Source organism: Mercenaria mercenaria, chromosome 13 (assembly GCF_021730395.1).
Source record: "Mercenaria mercenaria strain notata chromosome 13, MADL_Memer_1, whole genome shotgun sequence".
In the NCBI taxonomy this organism is placed as follows: domain Eukaryota; kingdom Metazoa; phylum Mollusca; class Bivalvia; order Venerida; family Veneridae; genus Mercenaria; species Mercenaria mercenaria.
This window is the reverse complement of record NC_069373.1, coordinates 4,681,996-4,699,657: the sequence shown is the minus strand read 5'-3', so window position 1 is coordinate 4,699,657 and position 17,662 is coordinate 4,681,996. Positions and strand designations below refer to the sequence as shown.

Here is a 17,662-nt window from a genome sequence, read left to right as displayed (position 1 = left end):
GCCTGGTATTAAAGCGGTATCGCAACTTCACACCGCATTTTCGTGCCATCACCCTTTGACCTAAAGGCGATATTACAGAGGTAAGATAGTGTGATTTGCTAAGTAATTTCGCCCGCAGTTCTTTTATATTTTGTAAGTATTTAAAGCAACCACGTAAAATATAAGCTGCAATGTTCCTTTAGATCCGGTGCGTTCTTCATTTACAATGAAAAGTAAATGGCAAAGCGCGAAAGTACCAACTTTGCTAGAACCTAAGCATGGAAATGGAAGCTATGAGGTCCGATGGCGAAGCGTGACGTTTAACTTTCATCACTTTGCACTAAGTGTAAAGCGTACCGCTTTATATACACGAAGCATAAAACTCAAACAAACAATGGCAAAGCGCAAAGCTTCAAATGACGAAACGCAAAAGTTTTTACCACCATAGCCTCGCTCGACACGCGAAATTCAAAGGTAAGTGATAACATTATCTGTCTTCGAAGTCAGGTGTCCTGAGTTCGAGGCCACGATTTCTCTGTAAAATGAAAAATCGAATGTCTTTGCAAATGTAATTACTGAAGATGAGCATCAGTGCGAGGTGGGTGTTATTAAGGCAGAATTTTGTTATTTCTAATTGCTCACTTACTACCATAAACGGACCTATATATTATGTTTATGTAATATCAGGTTTTATCTCTTTTATCCTGTGTAGTCCCAGAGGATCATAACTGGTTATCGATCAGTGCATGTTTATATTAAAAATACCGATACTTCGATCATGATTAAGTGTTAAAGGGCTAGGCCCGTAGATATAAATTCGTAATTTCACGTTGGTAAGTATCTTTGTGTAGCAAGTAACGAAAACTTACTTTGTAGATGTAATCGTAGTACTTGACGTTATCGTCACTCCACTGTACTTTTAAATCCCCGGGCCATGTGGCAGGCCCCTCCCCGTTGGCTATTATCACACCGTTAATGCGCGTTGTTGTCGCATATTTAACCTGAAATCGTTAACAACAGATTGAAATGTGTAGTAAAATATCTGTGAACAGAGATCAATTGACTCCACAGACCACTAACATGTATTGAAACATTTAAAGTGTTTGTAATCTGCAAAATTAAAAAGGAACCACCTCCAAAAATGTTCACTTTTCTGATTATGCTGGTTTTACTGCATGAGCAAAATTTGGGTGCGGCCTGGGAGGGATATCAAGAGGGAGTGGGGGGACTTGTCAAACCTACCAATATCCTCTCCTCCCTAGAAAAGCCCCAAACAACAAAAGGGTCATGATGGTCCTAGATCTCTCAGCCGAATTATACTGCTTGCTTGAACACATTTGATAGAGGGTCGTGCAAGAAAATTATCTGTGATAAGGTTGGGCGAAGGCATGATGACGGTAGGTCGAGCGGAGGAGGATTACATAAGACTAAGTGATAAAATCAAGAAATACAAGAGACCAAAAGTAAACAAAAACTTATCTATTACCGTTTTGGAGGGGCAGGGGTTGGGGTAATGTTGGAGTAGTGGGGTAATGTTGGCAGTGGACGGGGGAGATGTAAAATTTAAAGAAATATCAAGGCACAAACAAAAACCTGCAGGTAAAAATATTTAGACAGGATAGAGGTTATAGTTAATATATGCGGAAATTTGGCAGTGGGTCACCCAGGGAATATAAATATAGGTGTGAAATTATTTTAAATTGGCCCCGGCAAGTTCAGAGAAGAAGACATTCTAGTGCCGCTCCAAGGTAGTCATGTTTGCTTTTAATAAATCAACATAGGTTGGAGGAATGCGGTAAAGGGTCACCCAAGAAACGCTATTGTCAAATTGGACCAGCGATTTGAGAGAAGTGAAGATATCTGAAGTTTTCCTTGCAGCCATACAGAGAAAGCTAGCCCCGTCAGCGGCCATGTTTCTTACAGAAATAGAATTGTTTTAGGAATAACTTACGGAACACGGCTGTGAAATTAATTTAAAATCTGACCATCTACTTAAGAGTTTTTCAAACCTTTCCTTGTAGCCATAAAGGGAAAATTAACCTCGCCTCTGTTTTATTGCGGAACCATAATGATTTGAAGGAAACATAATGCTTTGAAGAAATTTGTTAAAAGGGTCACGGAAAGAACTTGCTATGAATTATTTTTATACTAGACCAGAGGTTTCAGGGATCTTCTTTTTTCCCCATGTAACCATTCATGTAAAACTAGCACCCCCTAGCGGCCATGTATTTTTACTGGAAGGAATTTGTCAACGGTTTATTGCTGTGGTTTTATTCAAAATCGATTAAGCGGTTTCTCGGGAGAAGAGTTTTACTTTTATCCCTTTGGTTGCTATGACAACCAGTATTCTGCAAGGATGGCCTAGATTTGAAGGAATCTGAAGGAAGACAACGGAAGAAGCATTCTTGCGAAGTATGGCTGGAATAGACTCGGTGTTTTAGCTTGGAGGAGATTGTCTTTTAAATAACTGTGAAAAATGGACAGACAACGGAAATCCAACGATCACAAAAGCTCAACATGAGCATTTCGTGTTCACGTGATCTAAATGCAAACTAAAAATAAACATCTTTAATCTACTCTAAGACTTGTGTGTGAGAATTTTTGCTAAATTATTTTCGCTTACTAGGCTCTTTTACCCGAACATACTGTTTTCTGTGAAAATACATATTTTTGGGTCTAAAATTGGGTAACAATGCATATGTTGGCCCCTACTTTAAAAGTTTGAAGATGCGGTGGGAGGGGAGAGGGTGAGGGGGTTGGGGCGTTAGGCCCCCACCTGCTCCGACGCCTATGAATTGTTTAACAGTGCCAAACGCTTAGATTACTCACGACCGAGTTACTTATCATTGTAAACTCGGTGTGATAAGGGATCTTTTGACCAGACGGTAGTTCATTTTCATAGTTATAACCTGTTTGTGTGGGCCATTTTAATTATTAAATCAACCGACAAAATTACAATAAAACAATTAGTTTGTACATTTTGGTATATTTTAACATAAAATATTAAAAACATTAAATCATAAAAAATTCTCTTTACCGCAGTTTTCGTACTGAAACCGTAAGAAGATGTCCAAATGTTTTGGCCAGATTTTGCTCCGATCCCAAGCTCTTCCACTGTATCGGCATCAAGTAGGGCAGTGACATCCTTTATAGTTACCTTGATCTCTACGATAAACTGGTCTTCTAAAACGTCATCCACAATTTCTCTGTTACATACAGATGGAATGGTAATAACTGCTCGATCATTCTCACCGGAATTTTCAACCCTACAAATAATCATTGGCAATAGAAATAAGTCTTTTAGAAATAATTACGCTCATGAAAATCTCGTACTTTCTACAGCGTTATGTAAATTTCTGCTATTTAGAAAGTTCTTTTATTAATTACCTGTAAATGTACAGTATGTATATGTTCTATATAAACACGAATATAAAAAAATCCGTATATGGCTCGTGACTGGGCTACTTGCATGAATATTCATTATTGTTTTCGTCAATGAACTAAATTATATCCCATTTACAATTATTTTATCTTCAAAAGTAGAAACAAACAAATTCACATTCCACGAAATAGCCGTTTGATCAACATTTCTAATGATTTCACAGTATTACAGGATTCTACTTTGTTTAACCTTTATCATTCTGGACACGATTGATTCTGCTTTTGCGACCAGTGTAGATCATGATCAGCCGTGCAGTCTGATCATGATCTGAAGTGTTCGCCATTCAGTCAGTATATTTTTGGTAAGCACCCCTTTTGACATTGTGTTATATATATATATTATAATGGTACTCTCCAAAATTGAAAGATGGACAAGTTCATAATAGAAATTCAGCGGGATAAGGGTTTAAATATAAGTTGGTAGTTTGGGTTTGGCTGCAAAGGCTAAAGTGCCAGCTTTTTTTGAAATCTCTTTTTTTTCAAAGAACATTTAAAATAGCCGTCTTAAAAAAATATAGTTTTAGTAAGATTTTTTAGTTATACCTGTATATAGTTTTATATTTATTTCTAAAGTCAAGAGATGCATTCGCAAGAAGTTATTTGATTTTACTTACATACGTCTAAAATCTAATTCAAATTTCATATTTGGATGATCCATATTACGTGAAGATTTTTTTCTAACCTTTTTTAACTTAAGATATTAAATAATAATTCGTTTTTCTTTTGAATTATTTATCATTGTAATGTGCAACATAATTATATATGTTTTATGACAAGTAAAAAGAAAAGACAATGCATATATATAGCATATAAATTTAATAATTATAAGCACATCAATTTATTTAGTTTGTTTTGTACTGATTACGTATCAGTAATGTCTTTACTTCTTTAAACTTCTTGTAATTAAAAGTCAAATTATTCTTTCTATAATTTTGTCAATATCAGTATGCTTACTGATATAATTTAGTGTTAAGGCAGGGGTGGCCTAGTGGATAAGGCACCTACCCCGCAATCGGGAGGTCAAAAGTTCGAGGCGGATCTTGTTACTACAGAAACAGAGACCGTTGTTGAGCCGCCAGCTAGTTAAATAATGGCTACCGATTGCCTACCTGCCTGGTATTAAAAATATAAATCGGAAAATAATGCTATTCAACGTATGTAGGTGTCTGATAAGCCACATTGGCTGGTCCTTTCAGGAGAGGTTACACTATAATAAACAAACACTTTACTTTACTTTACTTTTACATGAACACAATTCAGTACAGATCAATTTTACCTTTATACAAGAGCATCGGTTGCGGTAACCACATTTTAATTTCGTTTTGCAAAAACAACTGGTAAGCTCTAATCATACTTTTGGTGTAAATGGACGATTAGACCAAACACGGCACCGTTCCTGTTCAGTCTGGTGGAACGTCCAGCCAAAGTGTTCAAGTGTTGATGCATTTTGTTGTGATAACTCACTTGAAGCTCGGATGCTACACTGATATGAAAATTGATTGCAAACTGAGGTCTCTATCATGTTCACAAGCAATAGTGGACGGACGATCACAAAAGCTCACATTGTGACAGGTGAGCTAAAATGCAGCCCCTATTGCATACACACAGTTTTCCTTTGATTCGACCAGGTACCACGTTTTGGAACCCAGTTGAGCCATATTCAAACTTGACCTAGATTTCCTCAAGACAGACTGATCGATCCAATTTCATAATGATCAAGTGAAAAATGCAGCCCCTATTGCAAACACAATGTTATTTTATTTGAATGGGTGACTCAGTTTTAGTCCCAGATGACCCATATTCATACTTGAGCTAGACTTCCTAAAGACGAACATTCTGATCAAACTTCATGAAGACCTAGTTTTAAATGCTGCCCCTATTGCATATATAGGTTTCTCGTTGATTTTTAATCGGGTAACCTACTTTTCAAATTTCACCGGGAAGTCATCAAGACAAACATTCTGACTAATTCTCATGAGTTTTAAACTTATGTGGTCTCCAGAGTGTTAACAAGATTTTCCTTAATTCTGGCCTCATGACCTTGTTTTTGATCCCACATGACCCAGTTTCAAACTTGGCCTAAAGATAATCAAGACAAACATTCTGATCGAATTTACCGAATATTCAGTGAAAAATGCAGCCCCCATTGCATACGCACAGTTTTCCTTTGTTTCGACCAGGTGAACTAATTTTTTACCCCAGATGATACAAATTCAAACTTGACCTAGATTTTATTAAAACAAACATTCTGATCAAATTTCATGAAGATCAGTGAAAAATGCGGCCTCTATTGCACACAAGGTTTTGTTCTTTTTTATTTGACCGGGTTACCTATTTTTTGACCCCAGATGACCCATATTCACACTTGATCTAGATTGCATCAAGACAAACATTCTGATTAGATTTTATAAAGATCCAGTATAAAATGCAGCCCCTATTGCATACACACAGAGTTTTCTTTGATTTAATCGGGTGACCTAGTTTTTTACCCAGATAACCCATATTCAAAGCTGACCTTGATTACAGCAAGGTAAACATTCTGATCAAATTTCATGAAGATTCAGTGTAAAATGCACACCCTATTACACACACACATACAGTTTTCCTTTGATTCGACACGGAATCAAATTTAACCTAAAAGTTATCAGGACAAAAAAATCTGACTATCATGAGTTTCAAATTTAAAAAGTGGTTTCCAGAGAGTTAACAAGATTTTCCTTTAATCTGGCCAAGTGACCTTGTTTCTGACCTCACTTGAACCAGTTTCGAAACTTGCCTAAAGATCGTCAAGATAAACTTTCTAACCAAGTTTCAGAAAGATATGTTCATAAATGTGACCTCTAGAGTTTTTACAAGATTTTCCTTTGATTTTGATTAAAATTGCTTTAAAATTGTTGATGCTAGAGTGTAAACAGACTAAATTTAACGGACGGACAACGGACATTCATCGATCCTAATCGCTCACCCGACCTTGACCTTAAACCTACTGGTCGCTAGAATAACAGGTTTCATCTACTGGCCACCTGCAATTAGCTTTTACATTTAATGTCCGAGGAAAGATCATTATTCCAGATAGTCTGCAGTAATGAGATACCTGTCACCTTTACTTTTTACCTAAATAATGTAAGAGGTAATTTTCTGACAGCAGGCTACTATAGTATGAAGGTTGACCATAAGAAGCCTTTTATTTTGTTTTATACCTGCCTAATACATTTTGACAGGTGTCTTTATAAATCAATTGTCAAACGAATAATATGGATTGTCCAACAAATAAAAGTCCACTGCATTAATTCCGTTTACACTAGTCCAACTATGATGCATCATTTGTTTCTGGAATTCTGGATTGCGGAACTGTTTTGCTCTGCTAGGTAATCATAGCTTTGTCTATCAGCACTTCCTAAACATCTACTGCGGTACCTGTTTTCAAATATAAGAGGAATTTTAATACAATAAACCATTTGGAATATGCATTATTGCATCCTGACACTAAAATGTAATAAAACATACAATAAGAAGTTGGATACTTGGAACACAACATGGAGATAAATAGAGAATATTAGGTTACTGTCTGATAAATTTAAATTTATTAGGCGAGTTGAAGAAAATATATTAGGCGAGGCTCTGCCGAGCCTGATATTTTTTTCGTAGACGAGCCGAATAAATTTAAATTTTTTCAGACAGTAATCTAATATTCTATTTATCCTACCTGCTCAGGAAATTGGGAAAAAGGTCATTGGAAAGAGTAACAGCGTGCAGACTTGACGTCATATAATATGACGTTTGCAAGTTTAATTCAGTTTGTGGAAAATCGAAAAAATGCAATAACTTTTTTTGTTTCTGGATAAAAACTTGTGATTTTACCATTTATTTTCTTAGTTAGAACATTTCCAATACAATGATAACAGTTTCAATGAAAAATTCGGAAAAAAAAATATTTTCAAAATTTCCGGCTGAAGTGCTGTAAAAGTGCAAAATAGCAATAACTTTTTTGTTTCAGGATAAAAACCCTTGATTTGACTCACTCATTTTCTATGTTCAGACACTTCCAATACAATGGTGATGATTTAAATGCAAAATGTTGATAAAATATGTGATTTCAAAAGTTCCCGCAAAAGTGATATCTTGACACTGACTATATAAAGCAAAGTTTATTAGGCAGGCCGATTTTGTGCTATATCTTGTATGATGGTAGGATAAATGGTATTTAATAAGATGACATTGCTTATGCATAAACAAAAATATACACAAATAAAATGTAGTTTTATCAAATGTTAACGGTGAGCCTTAAGTGGGTTATTAGCACGACTAAACCTAAAATTTGCCATCTTTGAAAAATATGTGTGCATTAGAAAGTGTCCATGTCTTCTGTAGTGTCCGCACACCACTTTCAACGTTTTCAAACTTGATCAAATATCTTACATATTAGCATGTTTAAAACGAACTGTGACATTGCACAACTTTCTGATTACTTTACACGAAAAATGCATTACACAACTGTCTGATTAAAATTTAAAAAAACATATTAGAAAAGAAATAATTTATAGCAAAGCCGTGTTTGAACACTATTTATACACATGGGTAGCAATACGTCGTTCGAAATTATTTCACAAGTGCTGCGCTCTCGTGCAATTATTACGCCTATTGCGTTTATAATGTTTAAATACGGTTTTGCTATAAATTCTTTCTTAATCATGTAAGAAAATGACAATTTTAAAGAAAACAAATTTTTTAGCTTTATTTAAAAACCGGTTAGTGTGCCCGCCTCCGGTTATTAGCTTACGATACAGATTTCCTACTATTAATAAAAAGAGGCCCAAATGGGCCTAAGGCGCTTATCTGAAGAAGGCCTGAACCATCTGACTTTGCTTCTGACTAGGTTTGGTAAACTGATAATTTAAAGAAATTATTTAAATGTTTACCTACTAGTATTTGCTGTGACAGCACAACACATTTAGAACAAATCTGATGATAAGAATTTAATTATGTATTGTTGTAGACCCGGTGCACCTTACAAATCTAGACACCATTAAATCTGGATGCTCTATCCATTTACTTAATACCGTTTTTACAACAATTTCTAGCAAATCATTTTCGCTTCCATCGACCGTCCATCTCAAGCAGAAAAATGCATGTTCGGGCATTAATTCAATACGGCATTTGCTAGATTTACAGTTTGCAAAGATATACAGTACATCAGTTTCATGCGATTTATGAATTCACTCGCACAGGTATGAATCTTGCATGCATATGATAAAATATTTTATTACATGACTGTATTCTATTGTTTCTCTGATTGGCTGAAAACGGTTTGAAAAGTAATGAGTACATATCATATCAACTTATCTTGGGTTATTAATAGTACGAAAATAAAAATAGATTGAAGTAGGTGCTTGGAAAACCAATATCAACCTATTAATAAAAATAGATCAAACTAGGTGCTTGGAAAACCAATATCAACCTGATTTGGTCTAAATTTATTCCTTATTTCTTTATTAAAGTTACAATTGTAATAACAATACTGACTTTACATTTATTCATGTAATAAAACAATTATTGACTTTTTCATAGGTTGATATCAAGATTTATCAACCCTCAAAAAGTTATATTCACCTCGCCTTCGGCTCGGTGAATATAACTCTTTTCGGGTTGATAAATCCTGATATCAACCTATGAAAAAGTCAATAATTGTATAGTATTCTTAAGAGTTTGAGCAGTAACAAATCAAAAAGCATAGCATTTTATGACGAAAAATCACAACTGCCTATGGCGGGATTCGAATCCGGGTAGTTCGGTTGCTAGTTCAATGCTTATACCAGAACCAAAAAGCCGACTCCATTACGCTATTGTCAGAGATTGTTTTCAAACATACAGGCTAACCACCATCACTCCAGAAATATAAAGAAATAAAAAACAAACGTTGGACAAACATCTATTCGGTTTCGCGATTCAATTTGTTATCAGTAACACATAAATGTTTGGTTTCACGATATTTTTTTTCTTTTGAAAATCGCAACTGAAAAGGTATTAGGGCTGCTACTGCTCTCATCCATTTTTTAAGTTGAAAATAATTCGGACAGTTTAAAGACGCACAATAAACATACTAGTAATTATATTACAGTGTGTTTTTAATTTAATCTACTCTCAGTCTGTAATGTAATAGGTTAGAAAATGTCTCATTAGAACCATTTAACCCAATTAAGGAAATTGAAAGCAGACTGAATGTTACTACATGACATGTATTAATTGTACTTGTAAAAAAGGTCACGATACCAATTGATTGGTATAAGATAGCAGACACATAATGACTTTCGGCAATTTTCGGTGTGCATACGCTACTTCGGCATTCATCGGTGGTCAGAAGCAAAATATGACTTTACGTACCTTCGGAAAGTGTCGAAATCGCATACGGATATCAATATAACGTTAACAAACGGAAATTGCCGATTGTCAATACGGGTCCAGTTCCGTAGATAAAAAACAGTGTTACTGAAATACCTACTGTTAAAATGCCACTGCAACCAGCCAACGTCTTCCTACTCCATTTCCCCAAAATATGGCTTGTTTTTTACATCCTGTGAAAATAAATTGAGATGTAAAAGTTTATCAGACATAGGTTGAAATGAAATGAGGACTGAATTATATACTTCGAAAAAGTTCATGAATCAGTTGAACCTTTCCAGAAAAAATGTCAACTTTAACAATATTTTTGAGACACCGGTATTTTTTAATTAAATGACATCATGCGCAAACCAAAAACATATAACATCTTGGCATCGTTTTTCACCTGAAATCATTTTTTTCTTTTGCAACTACCGATTTTTTTTATAAACAAGAGGGCCATGAAGGCCCTGTATCGCTCACCTGACATATTGACCTAAAGATCATCTAGATTAACATTCTGACCAAGTTTCATTAGGATATGAATATACAGTTATAAATCTGGCCTCTACAGTGTTAACAAGCTTTTCCTTTGATTTGACCTGGTGACCTAGTTTTTGACCCCGATTGACCCAATATCAAACTCGTCCAAGATTTTATTGAGAGTAACATTCTGACCAAGTTTAATTAAGATTGGGCCAAAATTGTGACTTCTAAAAAGTTAACAAGCTTTCCCTTTGATTTGACCTGGTGACCTAGTTTTTAACCCCAGATAACCCAATATCAAACTCGTTCAAGATTTTATTGAGGGTAACATTCTGATTAAGTTTCATTAAGATTGGGCCAAAATTGTGACCTCTAGAGTGTTAACAAGCTTTTCCTTTGCTTTGACCTAGTGACCTAGTTTTTGACCCCAGATAACCCAAAATCAAACTCGTCCAAGATTTTATTAAGCCAATAAGGGTAACATTCTGACCAAGTTTCATTAAGATTGGGCCAAAATTGTGACCTCTAGAATGTTAACAAGCTTTTCCTTTGATTTTGACCTGGTGACCTAGTTTTTGACCCCAGATGACCCAATATCAAACTTGTCTAAGATTTTATTGAGGGTAACATTCTGACCAAGTTTCATTAAGTTTGGGCCAAAATTGTGACCTCTTGAGTGTTAACAGTCAAATTGTTGACGACGGACGACTGACGGAGGACGATGGACGACGGACATTGGGCGATCACAAAAGCTCACCTTTGAGCACTTCGTGCTCAGGTGAGCTAAAAAATGTTACATCTTATTCTGTTTTGTAACATCAGATAATATCCTATGCCCTGCTTGTTATTCATGTAAATAAAATGGATAAAAATGATATTTCATTTGAATTGAACATTTGTCTTTATTTTGATTCATCACATGTTTGATGTCGCGAGAGTGCAATAAAGCCATAACTTAAAAATGATAATACACTATAGTATAATAAAGCTTTGACGTCGACGTCGTTTATAGTATAGGAGACGTTGGTTGAACTGACTTGTTTATATAGTAAAGAAAGTAGATTTTTTTGTGATTCGACAGGAAAAGTCAACATAATAAAAAGAATATAACATTGTGACTTTCCACATTGAATTTATTAAACTCGTTGAATAAAATTGATAAAATGCTCGTCAGAGCCTCGCATTTTATTTAACTCGTTTAATAAACTCAATATGAAAAGACACTCATGTAATATTCTCTACTTATTATATTGGCTAAATTGCATACTGTCTAGTAAGATACTATTATAGAGTCCACCCGCTAAACTCAGTAGGAAGCGAACCGATCTACGGATCGTGAGTTCGATCCTCCGGCAAAGTGTATGTTCTTCCGCCAAGTTCCGTGATGATTGATAAAATACTTTGTGTCAGAAATCAATCGTAACCTATTTCTGATTCGTGCGGGAAAATTGGGAAAAGCTTAGTACAGGTACAGAGTACATGAACACTGTTCAAACCAGACATACACACCTCAGCAACTCCTTCCGATCAGCAGATGTAATCACATGTATCTTGTAGCTTCCTGCGTTGATACACTTAGACCAGTGTTTGTTACTGTGCGCTCAAAACATCCGCCAAGACCTGACAAAACAAAAAAAGTTAAATGAAATTCTCCATCATCAAACACGGTGACCCATGCTCGACTACCCGCGTTTCACATCCGTAGGACCAGTCCACAGATAATTAGTACCACATATTAAGCCACTAAAAATCATTTAAGTTTAACATAATACACAACATAACACACTTTTCAGCTGCAAATTTTACATCCAATAATGGGCTTGATCTATTTCCATCTTGGTTAAAAAAACTGGGAGAAATATCTGTAACATTTTCGATTTTCTAATTATCTTAAGAATCTTTCACTGGTTGCGGGTAAAAATGGGAATATTCGGCACGAGGGTAACTGTTTAGACGGTAACAGAGGAAATTGTGCTGTATGGAGGTTAGAGTCATATTATAGAATCTAATTATGCCAGCCCGGTATCGAGGGCGACAGAAATGTAAGTCACTGAAACAGCGAGGACAATCAATAAAAGATGTTTCAATATTAAAAATGAATTCCTACATCATCAATAAGAAACTGGACTGCGAATACTTGAACGTTCAAAATTCAAAGTATTTATAAAGTCATGAAAGAAATTCATAAAATATCCTATGTCTAGTACGGATTTGGTCGATCAAAGTGCTCACAATGTGTATTCTAAATAATGAGACATCGGGTAGACCGATTTTACATTCTGATATTTCATTTTGTTTACTCGACCAGTAAAAAAATATAACGACATTCATCTCTTGAGTATAATTATTTGGACTAAGATATTTGAAGCCCATTGAATCTATAGAAATATATGCACGTCAGATCCACATGGAATTTTATCAATAGGCTCATATTTTTATGCTATATATATATGACGTTGCGTACGTTGTTGGCGAACATCGGGAATTTGTAAGTTTCTTACACTTCAATGTTTCGTGAAATTCGTTTTAGAAATACGATTGTTTATATGCTTATATCACAAGAAAGGCAAAACAATCGCCCTGTTAGTAAATGTGATCGCATCTGCGTTAAATAATTAGTAAAAAATTAATTCGACATAGTATAACAGAAAAGAACACAAAAACGTCATGTAAGATGGAACAAAATTTACCAATGCGCATTACATAACGGCTTAGTTAATTCATAAAATTATTTTTTTCCGTCAAATAAGAAGACTCGGTGACGTGACGTCAACTATATTTGACGTCATTTCAATCATTTGCTTTTCAATACTTTCTGTAACAAATCGGAAGCGAAAGACAGTTCCAACTGAAAACGTAAGATAACGTCTTTCCTTGACCGGTTTTATTAAAACTTCTGCAGTTTCTTTTTAAAACTATCGTATGCTTTCTATAATATTTATTTTTACAAAAAGTAGGCCTACATAAACTCTACTTTTGAATTAGTAAGTTGTTGTCCTGTTTTAACTTGGTTAATGGCGTTTAATATATGTATACTTTAATCCAGCCGCGATGTCACACCTGTCAAAAAAATGCAACAAAAAAATAATTACGAACTTGTTACGTGCCGAAATATGTACCGAAATATGTATTTGTTTACAAATTTGCGACTACAGTCTGAAAATACATACAATTGTCTGCAAATTGATATGCATAAGTCTAACGTTGAATATAAATTAAATTTATCACATGAAAATTGCAAAATCTAGCCAAAATGTCACAACCGTGAATTTAATGTAACGTCGACGTTATGTTTGAAAACTAAATAACGTATACGCATTAAAATTGTATCCGAACATTGCAATATAATTCACTGTCTGATAAATAATTTGATTGAATAAGCATCATTCGACATCTATATCAAATATTTCTTTTAAATATCGGAACGGTATGATTTATGAAAACTAGCCCAAACACCCCAAGTAATCCCTGTAACGTCAAAGCGGTTAAAAACGACGATGAGTTCAGTTACGCTAATATACGCCAACAATGAGCGTAACGTCTATACTATTTAAGAAATAATTTATAGCAAAACAGTGCTTTATCACTATTTATACACGATGGGCGGTTATACGTCGGGCGTAATAATTTCACGAGGGCGCAGCCCGAGTGAAATTATTTCGGACGACGTATAACCGTCCGAGTGTATAAATAGTGATAAAGCACTGTTTTGCTATAAATTATTTCGATTCTAATATGTTCTTTATTGTAAAATTTATATCAAATATGATGGAACTGTTTCTTCGCGCAAGCATGGCGCCAATAGTAGGTGTTTGTTAAAACACGCCAAGACCGGAAACGGTAATAGTATGTCGTCTTGCGACAGAATTCAGTTCGAGCGAAAATTATTGCGAATTATTCAGCAAAGCGCTAAACTAATTCAGTATGTGTATAAATTAATTCAAACAGTTGTGCAATGTGACATTTCGTTTAAAACATGTTTTTAAGTAAAATATTTCATGAAATTTGAAAGCGCTATTTCTTGATGCGTACATGGCGCTAAATATCACGTTGACGTGACGTCAACATAACATCGTTATGATGATTAAAGCATTAATTGTTAGCCATATTAGAATATAATATAGAAAGGGAAACAACTGTTTGTAAATCATTTTCCAGAAAAGCAATTAGAATAGCCTGAACGTTTCATCTGTGTTGTTTTGAATAACCAACTATACAAACAAATACCAACTGCACCCACACCTGATAATTTTTAAGGAAACAACTGACACATGTCGGCACAGATTTGCATCATAAACTAGAAGATGCTTTTGTAGAAAAGCGCATGTCTCCCCCAATGCAAAGTCATATAGACAAGAAGTCAGTATGGGACAGGAGCAAAAGTCAAAGGGACACTGATGGTTGGCTGCAATAGGGATCATCTACATGGCATGTCCAATCATCTCACTAAGTTTAAACACTCTGGGCCTAGTGGTTCTCAAGTTATGAATTGGAAACGGTTTTTTTTTTCATGTTCATTTCCCTGTGACCTTGACCTTTGATCGAGTGGCCCCAAAATCAGAAGGGGTCATCTACTCTTCATGTCCAATAATCCTAATAAGTTTCAACATTTTGGGTTAAGTGGTTCCCAAGTTAATGATTGAAAAGTGTTTTCTATGTTCAGCCGCCCCTGTGACCTTGACCCTCAGGGCCCTCGTTTGCCGATTTTTGGGGCCGAAATTCGGCCCCATTCCCCCCTCGAAATAGTATGTTTTTTTTCCCCCCAAGTATAGAAAAATTCCCCCTCGAAAGAAAAAAAAATCAAGAAAAAAATCGATACCCGATAGTCTTAGGAGCCCGGGTCCGGGAGATTTTCAAAAGACGCTCAAAGGACCCGGCATGATAATTGCCTGTGCGTCACTCGGGACCCGGAGACATTTTCCTTTGATAATCCTTCCTCTTATCAGTCACTTCCTAAAGTAAAACTATGTCCACGATAAACACGTGTATTCAAAATAAACACTCGCGGTCATGCCCTCCTGCCATTGATCTTCTGCTAATTTCCCGCTCTTTATCCTGTGGACATGCCACGCTGATTTTTCTTTATCAGCAAGTTACGTCACGGCGAGTGCACATAGGTAATGAGAATCAATGAAGTGTTAACATTAATTGATAAAGCGTTACCCGTATTGAGACTGCATACTGTCAAAAAAGGCGCCAATTGTTAAATTATCTTAATTAAGCGACCAGCTGATTACCGAGCATGTGAAAAGTGTCCTGCAAGATTTCTTCATGCAAACTTTAAATTAGATCATTGTTTAATGATTGTACCTTAACTTCAACGAGAAAATCCACAAATTTAAATGAATTTGGAAAGTAAAAATAAGTTTTGAATGTCCATTCACGATTCTAATTACACCCGATGACATATGCAATTTTTCCAAAATTCACTAAAAAAACTTGACTTTCAATGCAATTTTTAATGAAAAGTAGCATCATTATTTGAGGAACTATCTCTGGTTTACCTTAGTGGACCAAGTAACTGGCAGAAAACAACATTTCAGACGACATTCCAAAAGTGTACCATTATCCGGATAGTACGTTTTTGGATACATTTTTACAGTGTTTTAGCACTTTTCTGCTAACAAACAAAAATATTGAAGAAAAACCTCATCAATTTAAAATGAATTTTGATAAAAATTTATTTACAATATGAGATTATATGACCTGAAACAGAAATTGTTATTATGCTGTAACATGTTCTTGGTTGTAGTAGCTATTAATTACGTAGTATTACTTTATAAGAAAATATAGTCAATTGTATCGATGTGTTGGGGCAGGACTCTTGTATTTTGAAAAAGGACCCTTCAAAATTTGGACCCAAGGGTCCCGAGACTCTTGGGTTTTCAGGTCTAGTGGAACCCCTGGTTTTACTGATCTGTATAATACGCTCGTTTTTCAGTTCCCCGGATGCGTGTATGCAAAGTTACTTCCCTTTGAAAAAAAATGTTGCATAATGCACATCATACAGTAAAAAGATCACGGATGCAACTGGGGCGAAATGCGCAAAAATAGATTTGCTTTTTAAGCAGCATGCTCTCAAAAAACAAACTACTGTCACGGACACCGCTGTTTCATCAGGGCCAGACATGCACAATCAGGTAGATACGATGAAGGGAAGCCCTGCTCCGGCTGATGCTGAGACAATGTCCGTGGATACTGCTAGTGCTTCCGTTAATGACGACATGTGAACCTCGATTGGATGTCACCTAACTGATTTAATAAAAGAAAATAAAAGTTGCCTGTTTTCGATAGATGATGTTCTGTACAATACTTCAGATATATTCACATTAGTTTGATATCTGTAATACTCAATTGACCTTAATTTAAGGGGTTATGATCAGATGTCATATCTCCAGAATGAATTCCCCCCTCCCTTGAAAACGACGCGAAATTCCCCCCTCCAAGGGCCCCGGCCCCAATCCCCCAAAATGTAGAGAGGGCCCTGACCCTTCACGGAGTTATCCTAAAAACAACACGGGTCAGCTACTCTGTACGTCCTATCACCCTATGAAATTTGAAGGCTCTAGGCCAAATAGTTCTTAAGTTATTGACTGGAAATGGATTTCCATGTTCTGTCCACTACCACCTTGACCTTTAATAGAGTGACCCCAAAGTCAATAGAGATCAACTAGATCTACTCTGCATGTCCAATCATCCTATGAAGTTTCAATATTCTTGGTCAAGTGGTTCTCAAGTAATTGAGGAAATGGTTTTGCATGTTCATGCCCCTGTGACATTGACCTTTATTAAAGTGACCCCCAAAATCTACTCTGCATAATCAATCCTCCTGTATAGTTTCAACATTCTGGGTCAAGTGGTTCTTAAGTCAATGACCGGAAATATTTTTCCATGTTCAGGCCCCTGTGACACTGAAAATTATTAGATTGACCCCAAAATCAATAGGGGTTATTTAATCTGCATCCTTCTGCCATTTCTGGGTCAAGTGGTTCTTATCATAATTTACCACCCGCTTGAAGAAAACTTCTAATCGTCGTCCATACTTGATGACGCGTCTCTGTATATTATGACAAAGCATAGAAATGAGCCTATTCCTTTATATAAATCTCTTTCAACTAAGTGAAGTATATCAAGTGCCTTGAAGTGGGTGGGATATGATAAATATTTATTGATAGAGCTTCAAGCGCCTGTGATAAAAAAGTATGGATAATTTTTTACCTTGACTATTCGTTGACAAGTTGCTGCATAGATGTAACAATCCCTTCCTTTATCCTGTATTTTTTACGGTAACAAAATCTTGTGACAAGATCAACAAAGCGGTCAACAAGTCGATATTTTCACAACTGTCATGCCTAGATCAAAAGAACGAGAAATACTT

The 17,662-nt window shown here is 35.7% G+C and overlaps 1 long non-coding RNA gene across 1 annotated transcript; it reads right to left on the bottom strand.

Moving 5' to 3' along the window:
• Nucleotides 1-4,917: 4,917 nt before the first annotated feature.
• On the bottom strand, nt 4,918-17,654 carry LOC123529660 (uncharacterized). The gene is made up of 4 exons (XR_008366654.1): nt 17,503-17,654; nt 11,794-11,904; nt 9,920-9,992; nt 4,918-6,837 (listed from the first exon to the last, which is right to left on the bottom strand). It is a non-coding gene; the product is annotated as an uncharacterized LOC123529660 (long non-coding RNA).
• Nucleotides 17,655-17,662: the final 8 nt, after the last annotated feature.